Here is a 19,765-nt window from a genome sequence, read left to right as displayed (position 1 = left end):
GCTGAGCGGCTTGTCTGATCATCTGATATTCACGAGACCCCACGTTCGAATCCTACCAATGCCTCATAACTTTCCTTGTATTTTATCTATTTTTATTTTTTTTCACATATGTTACATGTTACTCATTCTTCGTAATTGTATGAAAATGGTTCGTGTCATACTGAGTACCAAGATACATAATGTTGCATGCGGGGAGAAAGGTAATTATGTGAATATATTCTTACTATACATTGTCTTTGTCAGTGAGTCTCTATAGGTAGTAATTGAGAAGGCAGTAGTCGTGGTGGTGGTAGTAGTAGCAGTAGTAGTATGTGAATATATTCTTACTATACATTGTCTTTGTCAGTGAGTCTCTATAGGTAGTAATTGAGAAGGTAGTAGTCGTGGTGGTGGTAGTAGTAGTAGTAGTAGTAGTAGTAGTAGTAGTAGTAGTAGTAGTAGTAGTAGTAGTAGTAGCAGTAATTTAGAATAATAAAGATAACAAATTTAACACTCCTATTACTTTACTACTACTACTACTACTACTACTACTATTTCAACTACTACTACTACTACTATTACTATTACTGCCACCACCATCATGACCCATATTCAAGGGTAACGAAAACAAACAAGTGTACTGGGAAGATAAGACCCCACGCAAGTCAACCCACACTGCAGCAAGACACACACCCACACACACACACACACACACATACACACACACACACACACACACACACACACACAAGCCAACACGTGGACACGAGCGAAACGAAACCAACAGAGAACAAGACAAGATGAAAATAAAAACCTGCATTTCGTACCTACGTGGAAACTGACGGATAGTAAAACGACGAGGGATAAAAAAGAAATATAACTCCAATCGATGTCAGTGGATTAGATTTAATAATGAAGGTGCACATATGTTTTGTGTCGCCATGGAAGGGAGCGAGTTCCTCTAGCCTATAGTTTAGTGGACAGGGTGGAAGTTAGCGTCAGGAGGTGCGATGGGTGAAGCTGCCGAATGAATGACTTAGTAGATAGAAAGAAAAAAAGTTCGAATCTTGAAAAAAAGAAAAAAATAATGACGGACCAGAGAGAGAGAGAGAGAGAGAGTGTGTAGGTCTGTGTGAGTGTGTGTGTGTATGTGTGTGTGTTTTACTGGTAAGGAATGAACGGCAATTGAATTCATAAAACACTTCAACAACATTTTGTCTAAAGTGGAGGAGGAGGAAGAGGAGGAAGAGGAGGAGGAGGAGAAGGGAGCAGAAGAAGCAGAAGCAGAAAAAAAGGAGAAAAAGAGAAAAAGAAGAAAAAGAAGAAGACGAAGACGAAAACGACGAAGAAGAAAGAAAGAAAGAATAAATGAAAGAAAAAGAAACTAAGAGAAAAAAAATAAAATGCAGCGAATATGCAAAAATGTACTCGTAGAAGCGAAAAAAAAAAAAAAAAGAACGAAGGAAAGTAACAGAGAAGAAAATGAAGAACAATATTACATGTCAAGTGATACGCATATTTAGAATAAAAAAAATAAAAAAATTACACTGCCCCACCATAAAGTCAGACTGAACACCTGAAATAATAATAATAATAATAATAATAATAATAATAATAATAATAATAATAAAACACAGCAACATAAATAAAAACACACAATACGTTACAATATTTTACATGAAGCGTTGCAGAGGACAATGATAAAAAAAAAAAAAATGAGAATATAAATGACCCAAGACAATTTACAATGCGATATGCAAAGCTGAAGGCAAAAGAATGGAAGGGGAGAGGAAGGAGAGAGAGAGGGAGAATGCGTGGCGGTGGATGATCTATGTCCCGTGTGTGTGTGTGTGTGTGTGTGTGTGTTGATTACTAAGCAGTACACAGGATGAGAGAGACCGCCGGGTGTCTTTTTTTCACATGCAGGTGTGGCGGGATAGTTAACCTCCGGACCTCACCTTATTGACCACCTGCACCTTACCTGAGAGAGAGAGAGAGAGAGAGAGAGAGAGAGAGAGAGAGAGAGAGAGAGAGAGAGAGAGAGAATGTACAGTACTATTTGATCTCTTCTTAACACTATCTCATAGACAGCAGTTCTTTTTTCTTATACTTCAGTCTTATATTAAGTAAATGCAAGTGATTTCTTAAAATTTATGACCAATTTCTATAGGATTTATTGAAAGTTACTGTTATTCTGAAGGGTGATTTCATGATTCCAGTAACGGTTTAGTCAATGGGTGAAAATAAACACGACTATGAAAACCCGACTGAATATTTATGTGGCCTTAGAAAAAGTCACAGTGAAAGCCAGAAGCGTTTCAAAATACAGGCCTTTATGTACGTAGTAGAAAAAAAAGTGGGCAATAAACTGCTACGTGTGTGTGTGTGTGTGTGTGTGTGTGTGTGTGTGTGTGTGTGTAATATTGCATATCCCTGCAAGAAGTGTAACATCTCTGCTCATCCTCCCCGTCCATTAAGTTCTCAGCACTGCACTACCTAAGGCGCATCATCCTCTAAGTGTGATAGTGTCGGTAAAATATAATGCAAATTGTCAGCGTTTCTAGGCGGGTCGAGTTTATCACCTGCTACCAAACTGGACGTGGCGGCCGTGATAGAGGTGATATGTGTAGCTCCTTGACGCTAGGTGGAGCTTCAAGCCAAGTTGTGGCACCTGATAAAAGGCAACGTAAGTCTTTAAATCTGAGCGACTGTGCAAAAAAATCCAACATAATAAAACAGAATAAAAAATAAAGTTTAAGCACAAAGGGAGAGAGAGCGCCTATTCTTAAGCTAGAGTACGAGACACCTCAATTAGGCTAAGGACATAAAAGAAACGATAACGATCTGAATGGAGGCGAAAAATGATAATATAAATAAGGAAATAAATAAATACAACATGGATGATGCGGGTGAACAGAACCGCCTATTTTTATGTCTTACAATACAAGACATCTCACTTAGGCGGAGGACATGTATAAATAATAATAATAATAATAATAATAATAATAATAATAATAATAATAATAATAATAATAATAATAATAGTATGTTTGCGTGAGGGTTAGCGATACAGGAACACGTTTAAAATACTAACAGAATACAAGTGATGTTAAATATAATACGACACTGCGTTTGTGCTGCAAGACTTATTTTTTTCTAACGCGGTTACCATCATTTACCTCCAGCGCCAAAAGGGCTTATTTGGCCCAAACTTTAATAAAATTATGTATTAAAGTTGCGTTTCTGGGCCTCGCTCACAGCTGGGTCTCTCTCTCTCTCTCTCTCTCTCTCTCTCTCTCTCTCTCTCTCTCTCTCTCTCTCTCTCTCTCTCTCTCTCTCTCGCTCTCTCTCTCTCTCGCTCTCTCTCTCTCGCTCTCTATCATGACAATATTGTCAAGCTAAACCATATTGTCTTAGCGTCCATGATAATGAAGTATATCGGGAACACAAACAGAGCCTGCCTCTCTCAATTCGGCACAAGGAGGCACGTTCTGCGTCTTTCCTACCCTACGTGTGGCGTGGCGTCGTCTGTGAGGGATTAAATAAAAAATGAGCGAGGCATACTTTGAGTCTAGCAAAGTTATAATGTTATATTATTATACTTTCCCTCCCAAGTCCAAGGTGCTATTCTAGTTTGTATAGCGCAGACTTTAGATGAAAAATGGAATGTGTTAGTAACATATAAAAAAGAAAAACATCTCGTAGGTAAATAACTTCGTCTCCATTTATTACTTGAATTCATTAAACTAGACAGAAAAAGAAAAGTTCTGAATATGTTCTTGTGATGTGATGATCTCAAACGTCGCCTTCTGTATAATTTGAACATGAAAAAGCACTAGTGTTCATAGCTACGTCATCGCAACAGTGTATCTTTCCTGATGGCTATAGTACAGAGGGGCATTTTCATTGAAAGCTGAATACACTTAGTTGGCATGGCGGTGAATTGCTGGAGTTATTGAGGGTTCTGAGCTAATGCTGTGTCGTGTGTCGTTCCTTCATGATGCTTCTATTCAGTGTTACGATAGGTAGACGTGATTGTGTTTCTGTAGAGAGAGAGAGAGAGAGAGAGAGAGAGAGAGAGAGAGAGAGAGAGGAGAGAGAGAGAGAGAGAGAGAGAGAGAGAGAGAGAGAGAGAGAGACTGAGCCTATGCCGGTGGTGGGAGCGTGCGGCCGTGGGAGTACTGAAGAGGCAGGCCTGGCAGTAGCTAGCGGAGGGTGTGGCCCGGCTCGCTAAAGTTGGCCTCATCGATCGACAGTGTCCCCTGTATCGACCACCCACTGACCTCTACACAGCCCCTCGAAAAGGCAAACACACACACCCTCCCACCCACCTAACCACCCACACACTCAACCAGCCATCTACCTACACACTCCCACATTCACTCAACCCTCAACGGATGATCACGAGTCCCGCACGTGATTCTCAAAACTGGTGATTCATACATGTACGTCTCCACATATGGAGCCGTAAATGCAAACACACACACACACACACACACACACACACACACACACACACACACACACACACACACAAAGATGTTTCACGACAGAATAAAATAGTTACTCTGTATATTTTCATCGACTCACTTTTATATTTCCTCTAAACTCCTCTTTCTACTAACCACCTTCGAGACAACAATCTCTCTATGTGGAGACAAGAAATGCCTTTACGTATGTGTGCGCGCGCGTGGGACGGGAAAAAGGAAACAAGTATATCCGAGACGGATATAAAGGAACATCACTTCTTCATCTATATAATGAAAAAATATAGGAATACAACGCTAGTATTTTTTGATCTTCACTGAAATTCTGTAAGACAAGGAGCGGCGACTCATAGAGAAGAAAAGAGAGAAAAAAATCTGCCTTGATTATAATGAAGTTACTGTTTTCTTTCGTGGACAAAAATGTAGATCTCTGGACTAACAAGAGGGAGAGAGAGAGAGAGAGAGAGAGAGAGAGAGAGAGAGAGAGAGAGAGAGAGAGAGAGAGAGAGAGAGAGAGAGAGAGAGAGAGAGAGAGAGAGAGAGAGAGAGAGAGAGAGAGAACAAGTACTGCATTGATTGAGGCACACGCTACCAAGCAACAGCAAAATGTCATAAGGAACTGCCAAATGCAGCATCAGGCTTGTACTAATATTGGAATTCCGCCTGCATTTTGAGTGTCAAGGTTAGCACGAGCACAGTGACGTCAGTGGGTAACTGTGACGCATCTCCAGTAGTACTCCTGTGTGGTTGTCCCTCCTTCCCTCGCATCTATACCAACAATAACTGCCTGTCATCTCTTTGGTTGGCGTGATGCAGTGTTATGTATTGATGTGGTGCTTTCAGGTATTGTAGAGCGAGTGCCATTGTAAGCTCCATTATGTCTAGTTGACTTCATTTGTCATCTCTTCATTTGATATAATGTGTATGTATTGTTGTGGAGTCCTCAGGGATTAAATAGGGATGGTGCCACTGTATGCTATATTATGTCCATTGGTGTCTTTATATATATTATTTACAGGTGATATTCATATAGTACTCTAAATACTCTTTCCTTGGGTCTTTTTACATCTTTCTGTTGTTTTTAGCCGGAAATCCTCGTAAATGAAAAAAAATAGTATTCCATCTCTTTTCAGTCCATTATACAGAATCATCTAAATTTTCTCTTTTTATTTCAAGTGGTATATAAGTTACTACACCACATTGCGAGTAACAGTCCTATCACAGATCCTCTTCTTCATCCTTCACAGAAAAATGAAGATCCTTTTCTGTGGTCTCTTCTTCACTTCCGCATTCCTGCCTTCCATTCCTCTCTTTTTTTTTCTTTTTTAGGATTTCCTGCACATTCTTTCTTTAAATTAAGCAGCTTTCCATGTTTGTTGGGCTCTTTACAAAGCACCAGGGACTGTACAGATCTGTTATACTGTTTTTCGCCGGCTCAATCGCAGTAATGTTGCCATCTAAGGTCATGAGAACATGGTAACATTGCCACTGACTGATGCTCTCACACACTTTCTCACTGTTTGGTGTTCGTATTCGTTATTTTTTAAATCGCGCGGCAAATTTCCTTTATTCCTAAATTACGGAGTTGCAAGATATTGTATGATTTTTAATTGGACGATCCGGTATTTTACAATTAAGTAAATGTTTTAGTAGAAATACATCAGTTTGCTGCACGTCTCAAAACAAGACGGGAATGATGGAACAATTAGGAAATGAGAGCATCACTGAGTGGCAGTGTTACCATCTTAGTGTGTCCTCTAGTTGCAAAATTACTATGGCAAAATTACTATGGCAGAATTGTCGAAGCAGAATACAGTACCTGACACTTTTGAAAGAAGTATTGCCAAAATGAGGTTTAATTAGATTTAGAATTTTACAAATACGAATATATTTTTTTCTCAAACTATGGAACTATACTATATAACGCAACTAAGTTTTTCACTATTTTGTTAATTTCCGTATCATCTGAGTTGTGTGTGTTTGTGCCTCATACAATGCGAAACGAAAGTTAGTGTATTCCTCTGAAGCGATCACCTTTATTGACTTTCCAAGAACAATTATGTGAGTATTACGACGCACGAGAACGAAAGAGAGAGAGAGAGAGAGAGAGAGAGAGAGAGAGAGAGAGAGAGAGAGAGAGAGAGAGAGAGAGAGAGAGAGAGAGAGAGAGAGAGAGAGAGAGAGAGAGAGACACGAGTTCAAGTCTTCTCATATTCTAATAATTTCTCAACGTTATGAAAGCAGACTTCCTCTAATCTAATCACGGAAGGAGCGAGACTCAGTCCTCGTGCCACGCAAAGGTTATATTGCACAGCGAGAATCATCCTGCAGAGGGAGGGAGGGAGGCTGTGCAGAGAATAAGTGTGCAGAGATGCAAGGGCCATGTTAAAGCACGAGTCTGTTAGTCTCATTGTGTGCTGTCTCTAGGGATGAGCGGAGATGCTTTATTATGTGTGTGTGTGTGTGTGTGTGTGTGTGTGTGTGTGTGTGTGTGTGTGTGTGTGTGTGGGGTGGGTGTTTGCGTCTCTCTCTCTCTCTCTCTCTCTCTCTCTCTCTCTCTCTCTCTCTCTCTCTCTCTCTCTCAACAACCACCCACTGCAGCATAATAATTTTCATTCTGCAGTATGTAACTCAACGACCTCCTTATTTCTCACTTTCATTTAACTCAAACATTCATAACAACTCAACACACCTACAGCACACACCTCAAAAAATATCTTCACTTCCATCACAATTGACACTATGACAAACAAAATATACGTAATTCCTACAAATGAATGACTGTCGACACTGATTACATTGCAATTCAGTTAAAAATATCACTGTAAGAATACAACAATTTTACTGCCGGTTGGGCTCAGGAGTCTTGACTACACACACACACACACACACTCAACCAACCTGTCACCTCGTATATATATCTCTACAACCAATAATTTCTACAGACACGATATGAACACAGTACCAATTCAATTTACAAGATCAATTATTCCACTAATCGAAAAAAAAAAAAAAAAACTCAAGAGCTCAGTTCTAAAACCTCTTATTTCTTTAGTTTCATTCATTGTCCCAGTTTCGACGCAACATTCGGAGGCAGGCAGATGGCGGGAATTTCTCAGCAGCAGCAGCGGTGCCCAGATGTCAGCGGGCCGGCGTTAGGTTGGGTGACACGCGTCTGGATGCTATCGATTATGGCCCTACAGAGGTGTGGAGGACGTGATGTGCTTGTCAATAAGGCATGGAACAAATGTGAATACGTATGAATAGGCGCCTTCCTTCCCTTTGTTACTCGCTCGTCTCGATGTGAGGCTTAGAGTGGATTACGATGCGCGTACTCGTAAGTGCGCGATTCTAATGATGATCAATGGAAAACTACGTGTATTAATGATGATCAATGGAAAACTACGTGTATTCTTAAGTGAGAACAAGAAATGTAAACTCTTAAAGCAATACAAAATAAAAAAGTAAAGTTTCTGTCGACATCTCTGTTTGACTAAAAGTAAACAAGAGACACGGAGTAATGAAGTCAAGTAAAACCTGGAAGCACATCCCCTCAGGTGCTTCCTTCTCCTCTGTAGCTCATCTCCGCTGCTTCGGTCTTTGAAGTGGCGGCGGGTTCCTCCCCAGCTACTTGGTGCATCGCGTTCCCCAGGGTGCTAGGACACAGGGTACTTCCTTGCCGCTCCGCACTGAAAGGGTGGACGAACACGAGTTGGAGGCGTGCCAGATGCCTCGGCCAAGATCAGGTGGATGGGCCGCCGGATCAAACGTGTGCGACGCTAACTACTTCCTGGCCGCGACACGTGATAGGAAGCGGCCGAAATTTAAGCGAAAAGGTGACGTGAAACCACACCTAATGCTACACACACACACACACACACACACACACACACACACACACACTAGATAACATTCACAACTTTACTCTAATTTCTATGTTATCAATAGGGCATTATATAAAGAAAAAAAATATTAGTCCACAAAAAAATAACGTGATCACATACAATTATACTTTCTTAAACCACTATTTATTTACGACAATCAAGTAAAAGAGACACACATCAACAATTCAACCCGTACAGACACATCTACAGTTCACGCCCTACACACACACACACACACACACACACACACACTGCTTATAACACAAGGGATATATTTTCTGTGAGGGGTCCATATTTCCATCAAATAGTTCAGGTGGGGTCGGCAGGAGCGTGGTCTTGCCTCCACTTGGTCCGGAGCCAAACACCCGAGCCAGGCCATCCAGTTTAATTAGTCTCACCCCTTTACTGATGGTGATTGTAAACACGTAAATCTAGAAGGGAACAGAAACTCCCTTCCATTGAGTTGAGAGAAAGTACTAAATCTCACCCTTTCCCTTCGTATTCTCCCCCTCTAGCGCGGTGAGGGAGAGAGGGAAGCAGTATCACAGAAAACGGTAGGGGTTTATGCAACATTCCTTAACGCAACACGACGCTAGACAATTCAATAATTACACGATGCTTAAAAAAAAGGGGATGGCAAAAAACAAAGTACTAAGCGATTTCTATCAAAAATTGCGTCTGTGTGTGTATATGTGTGTGTGTGTGTAAAAATTGAAAATGGCTTCGTTTCTCCTCGGATAAACAGTTCGCGCGAGTTCGATTGCTACTACTCGTACTACTACATACTAGTATTAAGGTATATTTTTGTGAGACCAAAAACACTTCCGACCGTAGTTAGCGAGTTTAATTTCCCAAAGGTCTAGTGTTTCATCTTTCTAAACTGCTTTGTCGTTTTCAATTATCTTTACAGGCCTCCCGAGACTCTCCTTAACTAAGAAGACTGCTGCACACGCACGCACGCACGCACGCACGTATACACACACACACACACACACACACACACACACACACACACACACACGTTAATTTTACTGGAGAGCAAAACACGTCTAACGAAAAGGCCTGGAGGAAAGAGAGCAAGAGAGAAAATAAATGTAACATGGTTAAAACACACTATGTATGTAAATAAAAGAATAAGAAAGGCTGCGTTGTTTCGTTCTCAGTTAATATAGTTTGAGAATCTTGTCAAGCGAGAAAAGTGTATAAATAATTATTTTTTTTTCAGTCACTACGTTGATGGACAAACTGGTATTGACTGTCTTGACTGTCTTGAGGAAAAAATATCCATTTTTTTTTCTACCACGGAAATAAGGTGGATGTAAGTTAAAGATTGTTTAAAAAATACATTTATAAACGCAACTAAATGACCCTTCTCTAGACAGCACTGGTATTTCCTTTTAAGAACAAGCGATTTAATGTGCTCTTAAGTTTTGCTGTTTTTGTCCAGTTCTTCAGAAAACCTGTTCGAGACACTGCTTTACATCTGCCCAGTACAGACCATGAAAGTACTAACTAAAGGCCAATAGAATATACACATACTGATGTAAAAAAGTAAAGATACTGCCGTATGTAAGCTATTTATAGGTGTTTTTCACAGTCAAATAAAGCTGCGATCTCCTCTTACCTGCTAGCACTCAGCCACCCAGCGCACCACCAAGGACCTGAAAACGAATGAAGGTAAAGTTGTAGAAATGTGAAAAAAGAAATAGGTAACTACTGATAGCCATACATAAGTATCTATTAGAATTGAAATCTACGAATAATAACAGAACCATATGCATTGGCAGACACACACACACACACACACACACACACACACACACACACACACACACATATATATATATATATATATATATATATATATATATATATATATATATATATAATATATATATATATATATATATATATATATATATATATATATATATATATATATATATATATATAAAGGTTACGAAAAATACAGAAATAGTACTACATACATACAGAAAAAAATAATAATAACACAACCACAGATAAACACATGAATCAAACTAAGCATATAATGAAAGAAAACCTATGAAAAAAATGGCAATCTAAAAAAAAAGGAAATAAAAAAGAAAAAAAAAGCTATCATAAGAAAGATATCAAATTGTTCAAATTAAACGAATAAAAAAGCTATCATAAGAAAGATATCAAATTGTTCAAATTAAACGAATAAAAAAGCTATCATAAGAAAGATATCAAATTGTTCAAATTAAACGAATAAAGACTTAAAAACTCAACAATTTTTTTTTTTACTCTATTCGTAACTGTAGTATCTCCTCTACGAGTATTTCAGCATCGGACTGAATTTTTAGAACTTCCTTTTCTGTGTCAACTGCTGCACTGGACACGCTCCGAAATAAAACTAACATATCCCACTCCCTTCCAGTGTTTTCAGCGTTTCATTCTCTGTTAAGTCGCGTGACCTGCTACGAACCTACACTTGTCACATCTGTAACCAAAGAGCAGGGGTTCTCAGCCTTTTGCAAGCTGGGCCCCCACAAAGCTAGTTCAATGCAGCTGGGGCCCTCCTCCTCCCTGCGCCACCCACTCTACCCCCTCCCCAACTATTCCACCATAGATAGATAGAATGAGATAGATTAATAGATGGATAGATAGACAGAAATAGGTAGCTGCATCTCCTTTGTACTAACAGCGAGTGAGTCCGTGATCTTTTGTGATTTTTTCCCCTCTTGTGCTGTGCTCGCCCCTCGCTCTAGCCCCTGGGAGAGTGTCCGCGCCTCCCCCATGAAGGCGTGTCCCCAACCCACTTTGAGAACCACTGCCATAGAGTAACCAAATCAGAGGACTCGACACTGAGACAAAACACATTGGATGGGAAAGGTGAAGGTGATTGGACTTCTGACAGTGACCCTAGCAATCATACCGCTGCAAAAACAATACATTAGTACATTTCACAAGGCAAATAAATAACTTTGCAGTCAACAAGTATAACAACCAAGCATATCACTCAACTAGAACAGCAATCAAGTGTAGCAATCACCAAGCGAACATATTTTATACCTATACTTAAACTAAGGGTCATACTGGGTTGGAAAAAAAAAAGTTTGGAATGTTGGTGTGCGTGTGAACGTTTTATAAATACAAATGTCCTTTATAAACGCTGAGTGGTTTAAGAAGCCCCGCCCTGCATGCCGCTCTTCACACAGTACGCACATAGCAACGTGTTCGGTGCCTCTGTTGTACAAACAAGGCGCAGCATATGCAGGAAACAGTTAAAAGAGATTATATCTCTCACACGGTGTGGTCACGTCTGCAAAACTACAAAAGAAAAAATACTGTCACGCTGGCCTTGGTGCGGGAGATATGACTGGGACTTTAAGGAATTTGAGAGAATATATTTTTGTGTGTAGGAGATATACTACACCTCTGTAGGAAACATGTGACTACTTTAAAATCTTCTGTGGTTGTAAATGCGTTGTGTAGTAAATGCAAAATATAAGGGATGTAGAAGAAAATGTGGCGGTCCCTCATATTTAAAGCAAAACATTAACGTCTATTATGTACATGCACATAAGATTTTTTACTGATTGGCCATTAGGAAAATTACGATTACGATTCAAGTTGCGATCAATTAACAAGCAACAAAGTTGAAAATTTACTATCAATGTGATGAATAGTTTCAAAAGAAGAAGAAAAAAAAAACAGGAAAAAAAATCAATATGCGTTTCTATCAACTGATTGAACATTAGGAAATTGATGCATTGAAGTAAGTTGGAAAAAAAAAAAAATTGAAAATGCAATACTGGTAGGATCATCCTTTGTCAACATTCACAGCTCTGCAAAAATGCGTGTATGAACATATAAAAAAGAGACAAAGGGAAGTTATTTTTTCTTTTCTACACTACAGAATTACTGAGAGACCAATAGAAACATAACTGTCTAAAAACTTCCAGATGATCATATCTAACACGGATAGGGAAAAAATGTAATAGCGAGCTTCAAGTACGAGAGAAAAAAAAAAGTAAAAGTCTGTATATCATTGCATACGAAACCCGGGAGAGACATCAGGAAATAAAGGATTAAAATTAAACACAGATACAACACTCCACCATTTACCGCTCGCCTCCCCATTTCCGTTCACACCTTCACGCCAAGCACTCAGTCGCAGCACACTGAGGCATAACTTATGGCCACAGTTCACTCTGTTGGATAAATGGCCGGTGTGTGTTGTAGCGAGTGCAGGCTTAGGCGAGGGGTAGGGTGGGTGGGGGGAAGGAGGCTCAGGTAGTGGTGGTGGCGGCGGGACACATGAGTGCAGGTCGCGCACGAGTGACGAAACAATTCTGCTACTGTCCCGTGATGATTAATTGCTGTAACAGGCTGGCCTTTAAATGCTTAGTTAGTTAGTCAGTTGGGCGTTCCATATACGTGTGTATGATAGGTGGTGTGTGGGAATGTGTTTGTGTGTGTGCGTATGTGTGTGGGAGTGTGTGTCCTGTAGCCATGTCAAGATGTAAGTTTACCGTAAAGCTACGTGGCTGTTTTTTTTATTTTTTTATTTTCCTGTTATTTTCTTTCCTTGCTATAGAGTCAGACCACTGAGTATATGACAAACAAGTGTGTGTGTGTGTGTGTGTGTGTGTGTGTGTGTTGAAAAAACAATCAGTTCCTTTACCGTGATGGATCAGGGCTAGGACGGAGCCTGTTAATGGAGGACTTTGGCTTTGGCATTCGAGAACTGTTATCCCGATTGGCTGCCCTCGCTGACCCCTAACTCGTGTGCCTGAGGACTCACTTTCCATGTACCCGCTACACTGCGCCATCACGGCCGCAAAAAATAATTGGAGGTGCCGGGGATTGAACCCGGGACTTCTCACATGCGAAGCGAGCACTCTACCTCTGAGTTACACCCCCACATCTGCTTCAGTATGTTCTTGCAAAGAAACAAAAGACAGATAATTGCTGAATTGCATGAACGTGATCATGACTTGAGCTAAAGACAGGTAAGATAGTTATTGCCCATGGGGGACTTTTAATATATAAATGGAAGTGGCTGCCAAGTATTAGTGCATCACGGTTGCCCAGACCACTGTGCACTGATCCGTGAGATAATGATGGTTTACGAAACTTGAGTAGTACTAATTACTTGAAGAATGATAACGAAAAAAAATAAAACAAAAGATTAATAAAAGTTTCCTATGCGGCTGCCAAGTTTTTATAACAACTAATATACCAGTTTCTTCAGTTATGGAATGTAACAGTTCACACACACATCATAATTGTCTATAACTGTTCAGAAAAAAAAAAACATTAGAACATGTTAAACGCTTTTTCAGGTGAAGACTTTCAAAACTCATTCAATCTGATGCACAATTTCCTGACTATGAAATATATAGTTAATCAGAAAAAAATAAATAAATAAATAGATATAGAAATCGGACATTTAACTAGAGATTATTCTCACCATCTTCCATATGAAAAAAAAAAAAATCTTAAACTGAATAAACCTTCTGATAATAGGCAGAGTATAAAGTAATAAGCTGCGATACTGAAAATATTAAGTTTTCTTCAAGACAGCGCATGTCTGTGGTTATGAAAGACAGCTGATGAGACACAACCACGGACCCACAGCGCTCTCTAAATTTCCCTCCACACCTCAGCAAGTCACTGTGTCCACTCCCATCACACACAGGGACAGGAATCCATTTCTCAGATGAGATCTCCAGGAATCCGGAAATCATTCGTAGTAAACAGTCAAGTAAAACACCATCAGGAGACGCAGCGAATGATTAAGGGCGTCTTCAGAAAAATGTTTCAATGAGAGAAGAATATAACTCATTACTTGCAGTTGTCAAAAAATCCTTGGCAATTCAAATCTACCAGGCGTATTGTAAAGGAAAAGTCGAGTTTAATGATGGATTTGAGAGAGAGAGAGAGAGAGAGAGAGAGAGAGAGAGAGAGAGAGAGAGAGAGAGAGAGAGAGAGAGAGAGAGAGAGAGAGAGAGTGTGTGTGTGTGTGTGTTCCCCTTACGCAGCAGGAAGGAACGTGCACCTCTGATCACTGCAATAAACAACTCAGCCCCGTGTAGACATTTAGGCAGCGACACAATACCGACAGGACGCGATGACGCCAGATGAACGTGGCAGTTTTCCTCCCCAGCGTTAAACGACGATTTCCTGCCAACATTTTTGCCGTTTATTTGTTGGTACGTTTTCCTCTACCAGTCAGGGAACTATTTGCATATCTATTCCATTTTCTTTTTTTTTTTTATTATTACTGTTTAATCAGTTTCTTTGTTTTTACTTGGTATTCAAATCTTTGTTTTCAGCACTATTAGTAATTTATTATTGTGTATATTTGTTGTACAAGTCTATCATTATGCACTTAGTCGCTCACACACACACACGTAAGAAAATAAATGTTCTCTCTCTCTCTCTCTCTCTCTCTCTCTCTCTCTCTCTCTCTCTCTCTCTCTCTCTCTCTGCCTGACGTTAATTTGCTATGGCTGAGAGAGAGAGAGAGAGAGAGAGAGAGAGAGAGAGAGAGAGAGAGAGAGAGAGAGAGAGAGAGAGAGAGAGAGAGAGAGAGAGAGAGAGAGAGAGAGAGAGAGAGAGAGAGAGAGAGAGCAAAAGACACATTCTCCATATTACTTTTTCCAGAACGAGTGCAGGTGGGAGAGGGATAAATAAATACCTGCCAATTAGTTTGACGGGCAGTGCAGGTTCCCTCTTGCAAAACTGTTATCAGGGAGAAGGTACGCGATACTCCTTTTGGGTAAAGATTTCCATTTATGTGCTAACAAACAGGCCACTTTTTTAATCTTCCCATCTGATACACGTAAGGAGTGAGAAAATTTTTGTCTTTCTTTTTTTTCTGTTGGTAAAATTTGTGCTTCTCGCGGAGGTGAGTAGGTGATGTGTACTGGCTTGAAAGGACTTGCTTATAATTTCTGATCGTAGCTCTGCTCATGTTTCCTCTTTTTTTTTCTCTCTTTTCCTCCTCTTCCTCCTCCTCCTCCAACTCTTTTTATTTTTATTTTTCCTTTTCCTTCTCCTTCTCGTTCTTATTATTTTTACTTTTCTTCTTATCTTCCTTTTTCATAATTATTATCATCTTCATCATCGTCATCCTCTTCCTCTACTTCTTTTCCTTTAATTTTTCTTTACCTCCTTCCCATCCTCCTCGTTCTTCCCTTCCCTTTTATTCTTATCTTCGTTCTTTTCTTCAGTCTCTTCTTCTGCTGTCCCAGACTCCATAACCTCATATATCACTACTATAATCTAATGACAAGTACCACACTCTCTAAGAACCTGTGGCATGCTACGATGTGACGGCACTGTCATAACTTACGGTACAAATAAGACAATTCTTGAGTGACTCCATATGACCCTGTTTTTGGGGCGAATTAAACTGAACAATCTTTATTTCTAATCACCCTATCAATAAGTCTTGCCTATGCTGATTTATGAGGATATGAAAAAGAAAACAATAATAGTAACGAGTTATTAAGAAATTAGAGATGCAAAATGAACATGTAATTTACTTCAGCTCTTTTACTAAGCGTCCACTTTATGCTTATTTATTTCCACAGCTATTATTATTATTATTATTATTATTATTATACGTATTGATATTCTCGGAAAAAAAACGTAGCGGAAAAAAAAAATAAGGTGATTGGAATTGTCTTAAAAAAAAAAAAAAACATATGATAAATTGACAAGGAGACTGAAACTATCTCAAGTATGAAAAACAAAATGGGGCAAGATTAACAGATAAAGTGACTGAGACTATCAAGAGTATAAAAATCAACATGGAGCAAGATAAATTAATTACGAAACTGACAATACCTTGAATATAAAAAACAAACTTGGGGAACTAGAAGGAACATTACGAGTGCACCAGTGATCTGTTCAAATGTGGGAAGAGGCACGGGGTGTGGCTTCCAGATCAGCTTAACCTGTGGGGCCTGTGGTGGGCGGGATGAGCACCCACCGCCTAGGCTCCAATGAACTCAATTGTAGCAAGAGGCGCTGACCAAAGCAACCATGGAGACGCAATGGTGCAACGTGACCCGATAATGCTCTGCCTTTACCTTTGCCTTGCCTTGCCCCCCAGTGTGTATATAACTTTCTTTCTGCACGCGGCATACACGTGTCTAAGTTTTAAAGTTGCTACTACGCTCGGGCTAAAGGTTTAATGTAATGGTATAGTGTATGTTTAGAGTACAATCTGGAAAGACACTTCTGACAGCTAAAGTACTGACTGTGAAGATTAAACTTTTCAAGATCTGCAGTTTCAGTAAATTCTTCTAAGGTTCCCTAAAAGTATCAAGACACCTCAAAGATTAGATTGATTATCTCTCGTAGTTCACCTCTGTCTGTCTCCTTTCGGGAACGGCACTGCGAGAGCGAGCAGTCTTTTTTTCTAATTTTTTTTTCATTACTTATTTTCATCTTTTTATTCTTTTTCTTTTTTTTTTTTTTTACCCTACGCCGGTCTTCCTGATACATAAAAGGAGAAAAAAATGAAAGTAAGAAACAAATACCTCTCAATAGCAGGTAGATGGTTAATAATAAAGACATATTACATCAAACAGTATCGTGATCCCTTGTCTTGGTGCACAACATTCCCAGGCAACACTCAATAGTAACTAAAAGCGACGCAACACTCTTTTCTGTTAGGAATTCCCATCACGTGTATCATATGCGTCGATGGATGACTAGGAGAGATGTGATTGTTCCCTGTTATAATATTCCTGCCCCATAAGAGTACTGTTTAAGTGTTTATCGGAAGGTAAAAAAAAAAAAATAATAATAATAATAAATAAATAAATAAAAAAAAATCTCAATCTAGTTGCTGTGTTCATTGGGTCGGGATCATCAAGGTAATTGAGCTGAGGTCCAGGTATGTGACTAATATTTCACTTTCCTTACAATATACTGCTGAAATAATATTGTCGTAAGCTGGCTATACAATTAATTACATTACAGATGTTTATTCTTTTCCCTATTGACACTCTACATATAGTGTTAAAATTATGAAAAAAATGCACCGTTCTCATCACGACTGCCATGAAACAGGGTCGACCTTACAACCAATTGGACACCAACTGAGCACAGCACTATTATATGACTCAGTTTACAGTACACGTGGATGCCAGAAAAGATAACTGTAAGCTGCCTATTTAATCATAAATTGTATATACTTCAAAAGATTTCTCCGTACATAATTTCTTAGGTTTCTGATTCGTGGAACGGAGGTGAGTCAGTGATGGGTGTAAGATACTGGAAGGAGGTGCCTATCTTGCTGATGAGAGAGGACACAATAATCTAGTGGAAAGGAGTGGAATGGTGTGTGAGAGACGTTTAGATATCGACATCAGCGACACACGTGTAAGAAATGTGACTGGATAAACCTCTGATCGTGTGCTGTTTAGCGACAAACAAGGAAAAAGTGTAGGAAATGTAACTGGATATCTCTATGGTTGTGCTGTGTCATTGATTTATTTCATTAGAACAGCTCGTACATTCTTACGAGTTCTTCACCTTTCTAAATTGTTATAACCTGGCCTAAGGAAGAACTAGCATGGTGTACAATGGAGTATCATTCAGCTTTCATAAGCGATCCCAGCTTGTGACATAGCATTGTTGGCAAGGGCAGAAAGAATTCAGAAATAATATCGTCTTCTCGTTATGATATAACAAACTCAACTGTATTTGAATATATTGTGCTGATTATGGAATACTAGTACCCCTTTCAGCATTTAATCGTTATCATTGTGGAAAACGCTATCGCCTCCTTCTATATCCCCCTTTTTTTTTTCATTCCACATTCTCTTATTTCTTCTCCTCCTCCTGCTGCCCCCTCCTCCTCTTCCTCCTCCTCTCCCACACTCTTACAACCACTGTCACCATCACCACTACCATCACCACCGCCGCTCCAACACATGTAATAGCAATCTCTCTATATTTAATATCCGACCTGCCAGTGATCCGTAATTTCTTATCTACTAGGAGAAAGTCATTAGGTGTTCCGTGGGTGTCCGTGATCCCTGAAAGGCGTGCTACTCTTACTGTTACGGGGCCGCTAACTGCGATATTCAGAAGGAGAATTTCTTTAATTTCCTCCGTAATGACTACTACTGCCGTGGATGGGAGTCCTCTATGTGTGCCTATCTCATTACAAAGGTAATTTTCTCTGGAACGAAGTTTTCTTTTTCCATATTCATTCTCAACACTAAGCCTAAAGTGGAAAGGTTGACGATGTACTCCGTGTCCCCCGCTACTTTTACTCCTCCTCCGCCTCCTCCTCTTCTCTCTCTCTCTCTTGGTCTTTTCCTCCTTTTTATTCTCCTATTTCTTTTAATTTTCCTTCTCCTCCTCCTTGTCCCTCTCCTTTTGTTACTTCTATTCTATTTTTCACTTTTTCATTTAAGTTCCTCTTCTCGTTGCTACTACTACCTGCCTACTTACTATTACTACTACTAGACTGACTACCACTACTACTACTACTACTATTGCTGCTGCTGTACGCATTTTAACCGGGTATTTAATATACGAAAATGAAACACAAAAGATCTAACAATCTTCAAATCCTCCCTGCGGTTGAATTTTGGCGTGCATCTTATGGTCTAAACTTCAGAATCACCCACGAGCTAACAATGCTTCTTGACTTCGACTGCTAATTCCCCTTGCAACTTGTGGCATGTGGTAACAGGGATGCATTGTCGTTATAACTTGCAAGAAAATACATCCCCTTTTTTCCCTTCTTATTTATTATCGCTGCTGCTGCTACTGTTGTTTTGGCATTGCTATTGTTGTTGTTGCTGGTGTGGTCTTTTGCTCGTTGCCTTCTTCTTCTCCTTGTTTTTTTTTTTCTTGCTTTAAAATACTAGCAAACAAAACTTTTTTTTTTTTCAGATATCATTACGTTCTTATGTGGGATGTTTGGAATGATGGTGCTACGGTGGTGGTGACGGTAATGATGCGGTGTTACTGTGATAACGAGACGATTGTCAAGAACAGGATGTTGAGGTGGTGATGACAGTGTTGCTTGGTGGTAGCGATGACGAGTGGTGATAAATGGTAATAGTGACGTAAGTGATGAGCCTTGGTGAGTGCAAAAGTGGTGCTTGGAGTGACATACGAAGAGTGGTGAGAGTGATGACAGTGGTAAGATAAATGACCTGTGATGGAAAGTGATCTGTGGTTCTGATACGTGCAGTACGACGCTAACACACACACACACACACACACACACACACACACACACACACACACTAGTTCCAGTAAGATTTCGAACCTCCAAAAAGCAACTTTACAATTTTTCCTGAACATCTTTTAACTTTCATCGCTGTTCTTTTTTTTTTTTTTTTTTTTCCCCAAGGCAGGGTAATGCAGCATCACTCCTTGACGCCTGTA

The 19,765-nt window shown here is 39.6% G+C and overlaps 1 long non-coding RNA gene and 1 other non-coding gene across 2 annotated transcripts in view; both read right to left on the bottom strand.

The window, feature by feature from the left end:
• The window catches only part of LOC135106700 (uncharacterized), a 159,551-nt gene that overhangs the window by 112,198 nt on the left and 27,588 nt on the right, over positions 1–19,765 (bottom strand). The window contains exon 2 of the long non-coding RNA XR_010271436.1: positions 9,975–10,011. This is a non-coding gene — a long non-coding RNA (uncharacterized LOC135106700). The remainder of the gene's footprint in view (positions 1–9,974; positions 10,012–19,765) is intronic.
• Trnaa-cgc (transfer RNA alanine (anticodon CGC)) lies at positions 13,187–13,258 on the bottom strand. The gene has a single exon. It is a non-coding gene; the product is annotated as a tRNA-Ala (tRNA).

This window comes from Scylla paramamosain, chromosome 14 (assembly GCF_035594125.1).
Source record: "Scylla paramamosain isolate STU-SP2022 chromosome 14, ASM3559412v1, whole genome shotgun sequence".
NCBI lineage: Eukaryota > Metazoa > Arthropoda > Malacostraca > Decapoda > Portunidae > Scylla > Scylla paramamosain.
Note: the sequence above shows the minus strand (reverse complement) of the source record. Positions and strands in the feature narration are given on the sequence as shown.